This window comes from Xiphophorus hellerii, chromosome 13 (genome assembly GCF_003331165.1).
Source record: "Xiphophorus hellerii strain 12219 chromosome 13, Xiphophorus_hellerii-4.1, whole genome shotgun sequence".
NCBI lineage: Eukaryota > Metazoa > Chordata > Actinopteri > Cyprinodontiformes > Poeciliidae > Xiphophorus > Xiphophorus hellerii.
Genome location: NC_045684.1, coordinates 20165747 through 20171224, shown reverse-complemented (window position 1 = coordinate 20171224; position 5478 = coordinate 20165747).

Genomic DNA, 5478 nt, shown 5'->3' with positions numbered 1-5478 from the left:
TTTTATTGTAGCATGTGTTTTGTATATTTGAAGTATTTTGTGACCTCTATTAAATGTGTCACATATCATTATCATAAGACTTACTTTGGAGGTTCGAAATTATTGTCACACTTTGACATAAAATATATTGTCTTTTGGGAATGAATGATAATCAGATATTTTACTTTTGAACCATTTTCATAAATACAAAAAGGAGAACAACAAAGACCAAAACAAACAGTTAAAATCACAACTGGGAGCATTTATTTAAAGTGTTTATTTTCTATATTCCTAAAGCTTCTAGCTAAAGAATCTATGATTAGAATATTATATCACACCAAACAAAATGAAACAGTTTTCATTCTGAAATCTGAGCCTTTTTTAATACCCAATATGTATTCTAAATTGCTAAATATGACTGTTTGGCAATTTTCAAACATAGTGTTCCCAAAGTAGATGAGGTAAAATCAGCAAAAAAAATGTGCTGGCATTAGGATTTGAGTGACTTTGATGAGGGCCGCATTGTGATGGCTTGACAAGTTCTCATGGTTCACAGAGGCTGGCTCATGTGGTCCATTCCAACAGCTACTTTTAGCAACGCACCTTGGAACAAAACAAACATGGCTCGAGAATAGTCTGAGAAGCAACATTGACTTTCTGGTTTTGATTTGACTCCCAAACTACCCAGATCTGAGACCCAGTCATCTGTAGGCCGTACTGGCCAAAAAAAAAGTTTGATACATGGAGGCCATATCTTGTACATTGTCAGATTTACAAAACTTACAGCTAACATATTCGTGCCACATGTAGCACCACACCTTCTGGGGCTTTGTGGAGTCCAGAACCTGGCAGGTCAGGGCTGCTTTGTCTGGACAACGAGGACCAACAACTTATTTGGTCATAATGCTATGCATTACTGATGAATGTATGTCGGTGTATGTATTTTACCCCAGCATCGCACACCTTAAATTTGCAGCTGATGGCACTGACATCTGTCTCCTCAGTGGGTTTCTGTTATTCCTTTTTACTCCAAAACTCTTCAGCAGGCATGCACATAAAGCTTAATGTCAGCCAAGGAGAAATGGCAGCACTAATCTCAGAATGATGCCCTTATTTCCATCATTACAATGAAATGAGAGGGGAAAAAACAAATGTGGTTTTGTTTTATTTTACACGCTTTTTTCTGATGCCGAGTGCGTCTTCGACATTTTATGGAGCTGCTGTTGTCTAAAGTGGCAGTCGCAGCGTTAGCAGACTGTGGCGAGCCGTTGGTGGCAGGAGTCGTGTTGTGGGCTCATGACTCACTCTGTTATTGTTCTTTGGGAAGTTATGCACTTGCCTCAGCTGTGTTCTTTGAAAAATTATGGTTTTGCTGTCTCTAATGAAGGGGAATTACTCATGTAAACTCATGTAGACTTGGTCTTCCTGTCTGATTGCTTTTACCTGATGTCACTTTTCAGGCATTTTTTTTGCCGTCTTGGCCTTTACAAACAATAGACTTTGGTTTTTCTAAAGTGGAGTTACGCCTCTGGCTGGGGCTACTGAATTAGGTTGTGTAGTTGATTCATATTTGGGTCTTTTAATTTGCCTGTGTTTTATAGCAAGCTGCTGAGCCGGCGGTTTCCTCATTAAAGGACACATGAAAGCAGACTGTAAAGGAGAAGTGGTGAAGCCGGTCTCTGCTGACGTCTGAATGGGATGCTAGAGACAGACCGAGTCCCAAGCCAGCCGAGCCTCACCCTCTTAGCCTGGCAGCCAGCGGTGGGACACCAGACGCACCACAGTGACTGTGTCGACACTAGGACACAACACCAATCTCATGTCATTTTAGGGGATGACTTGTTCATCTATTTTTGGATCAAAAGTGTGGTTAATATTTATCGGAGATATTGATAACCAAAAATGATTTGCATACTAAATGAGCCTAAATTTAGAAGTGGCAAACCCAAGTGTCCAATGACGCCAAGGCGTGCCAATGGAGCCTTTGACCCATTCTTTTTCAGGTTTAATGTGTTCTTCTATATTTTCAGTAATTCTCGATGCCAAAGTTGTGATTTACCATAAGACCGTTCATTCAGAGCTTACAAAATGAAACGGGATTTTTAGGGATGGCCTACGGGTGTGTGTCATTGCATTAACTCTAGTCTTACATTTCATTTTGTTCATCAAGTTTGAGAAAAGTTATAATCTTAAGTTAAGCTTGTAAAATCCAAGTTAGGCTGCACTGTATGATTGTTTGTATCAACATCTGGTTTGTCCAAACAACATATAATTTTGACAAGCATTTACTGAGCATTACCAAAGATAACTAAAAGGGATGCACGATTAGTTATAACAATCAACGTTAGGTTGTTTAGTTTGTTTTAATTCAAATAAAATATCACGCGGACATCACCGTGTTGCTTACGCTGCAAATGTGTTCAAGTTACATGGCATATGCTATGTAAATATATATTTACCTCATCTGATCAGAGTGCCCTTCTCTACATCTTGCGACTTCTTTCAGTCAGATATGTGGAGTGCAGAATGAACCATTTTTCCTGTCAGCAGACATCCCCAAACTGAGCTGTGAATCTCTGCACCTCCTCCAGAGTTGCAGTCCCACTTACGGGGCTATGGAGCTGCCACTACATTTCCATTTGTGTCATACTTTTTCCATTTTCAGCCAGCAGACTGAACAGTGCTTTATGAGATGTCCAAAGCTTGGAATATTGTTTTCTAACCTCACTCTCATTTCTCTTTGTTGGATCTTCATGATCCTATTTATTAACTAACCTCTGGGGTCTTCACAGAACAGTTGTATCTATACTAAGATTAAATTAAACACAAACAGACCAACACTTTTATGTCTTCTTTAGGCAATTGTTTGCACTGGATTTTATTTGGAGGTATCAGAGCAAAGTATAACACAAATCCATATGTTTCTACTTTCTACTGTGAATTCTAATGTGTGAAAATGTGGAAATGTTCAAGGGATGTAAGTCGTTTTTCATAGAACTGTTGTAACTCTGCTACACAACTACTATCCCCCCCAATGAAATACTAATAAGGACTTTACAGACATATTTAGCTGCTGTTGGCTCACTGTCGACATGACAGGTTTGGTGCTGACTCTCCTGTCTAAAATGAAATTATCTTCACTAATGAACCTTGGCGGAGTCAGTGACTCAGAACAGGGGAACGATGTCTACAAAACAGGAAGAAGACGTGTGGGTGTTACGTTGATGTGCCGACGCTGTGGGTGTGGATATGAGCTAAAGGGCTAAATGGGCTGAATATTATTGGTGGGTTCATGCTAAAGACATCAAGGCCACATTACAACCCAGCGAGACAGCGGCTCGTTACACATCGCTGCGTGAGCTATAATACCTGCTAGATTGCAGCCACTAATTTAGCCGCACACCACTTAACGTGCGCTTGATATGAATCACGGGGTGCTTAGAGGAGCCTCGCTTCCCTCCCTGCCCCCATGACCTCCCCGCTCTTACTTCCTTTAAGAGCAAGTCGTTTAACAGACGAAGGAATACACCAGCAGTTATAATGGGGGAATTATGAACGCTGCTCGCTTGGCTATTTATCACAGCAGCGGCTTTCAAACTCGAGGCAGACTTAAGCTCTAAACTGCCACTGAGGAGGACTCAGAATGTGGAAATATTAAAGCCTACTGGTACAGGATGATGCATTCATAAAAAATGCTGCAGGAAATTTGACAAATCATCATTCACCGACATTTATGTGGTCAGTTTCACTTGTTGATAGCTGAATGAGTGGATGAGGAGTTCAAGTCTGAATACAAGCTATTCACTTGTCTAGAATAGTTTTTTAAGTCATTCTTTTTATGCCATGATCTACAGATCTTTTCTCCCTTTTTCCTTTAAGAAATAGAGAGATACTAAGCTGATTCATGTGATCCGATTAGTCTTTTGAGCGATTACATAAAGATGTTTAGGTGTCAGATCTCACACGGCTACTGGAGGTAAGTTAGCAGAGCATAAAGCAAAATGGCAGAGGAGCTGCTGTCTTTGCCAGTTGGCCTTTTGAAAATGTGTGGACTGAATGTGTTTGGTGTAAGTTGCTTTCTAGGTGAATTCTGGTCCATTATGTCTTCCTGATGGTGATGGGTTTGTTTAGTTCTGGTAAAAAGGAAGAAGGTAATCTATTTGGATGAAGGGTGAAGTCTTCTGGGTCAGTTCTTGACCATTGTTTTCTCTTGTCTTTTTAGCTGTCTGAACTAAACAGATTAAAAATGCTTTTATGACTTGAGTTAATAAAACTATTGAATTTTACACGACTTTCAATCCACCTTTCAGAACAAAAGTATCAGCAGCACACTGTGCAATCTCCTGATCTGTGTTGTCTGCTGGACATGGTTTGATGTCAGTACAGCTAACACATTTGCAGATAAAATGCTGTGATGGAACAAGTCAATTTGTGTTGGTGGAAAATAGAAAATGGAAGCAGTTCGGTTAACTCGCACAAGTCGTGAAAGAGTTGCAGTCACTACCACCAATATAATTAGGATACGAGTTTACCTTTCTGACTCGGGAAGTTAGTAAGGTGAAGCAACACACTTCAAAGGACTCATGAAAGAGAGGAGATAAGTTTCCAAGAGACAGAGATAAGGCAAAAAGGATTACAGAACCACTGATGAAGGTATTACCTGGAAGACCAACCCATTGCTGTAATTGACAACATAGATTTTCACTACCCGCTGAAGCTGCTGGAGCCACAGTACACTTTAACTTTCACAAACTTTCTTCACAACTGAGACCCATTCTGAGAAAAATAGGTCCCCATCACTTGAGGTGATCTCACACCTGAGCAATGCATGCTGGGCCGATGACGCAGGTAGGTAATGCTGGATATGAGCCTATAAACAAAACACGAGAACTCAAGTTTGTAGAGTCTGACAAAGGCATCCCACAAAATGTCTAGATTGAGGCAAAATGCCTCAAAGATTTCATGTGCCACTACACATGAGATACAGTATATGTTGAAGTAAACAAACGTGACTCGTTACCTGTTTTATTTTAATTGAAAGTGGAATCTGTGATTGCAATGTGGTAAAAAAACATAAAATAGAATGAAGTATAAAATATAAAAAGCCATGTGTCTTTTCCCTTCTATTTGTGAAATTTACTCATAGATTTGTGTCGCTCTATCATGCAAAGTTCAAATGAAATACTTTGAAGTTTTCCGTTCTAACCTTTTGTGAAAAGGGTAAAGTGGTATGATGAGTTTGTTAAGGAACTGTATTAGCTTACAGCTAGCCTTTCAGCAATATGAGAAAACAAAAATACTACATAATTTACAATCCATCCATCCGTCCGTCCGTCCATCCATTTTCTTTTTCTTTTGTTGTTATTTTCTTGTTCTCCTTATTTCTGGTTCCATCTACAACATTTTCCCTTTCTCACATTACCCCCCCCCCCCACCACCCACACACACACCTACCATCGCCAGTGACTAACGGCAGCCTGCCTGCTCCATTCATCATAC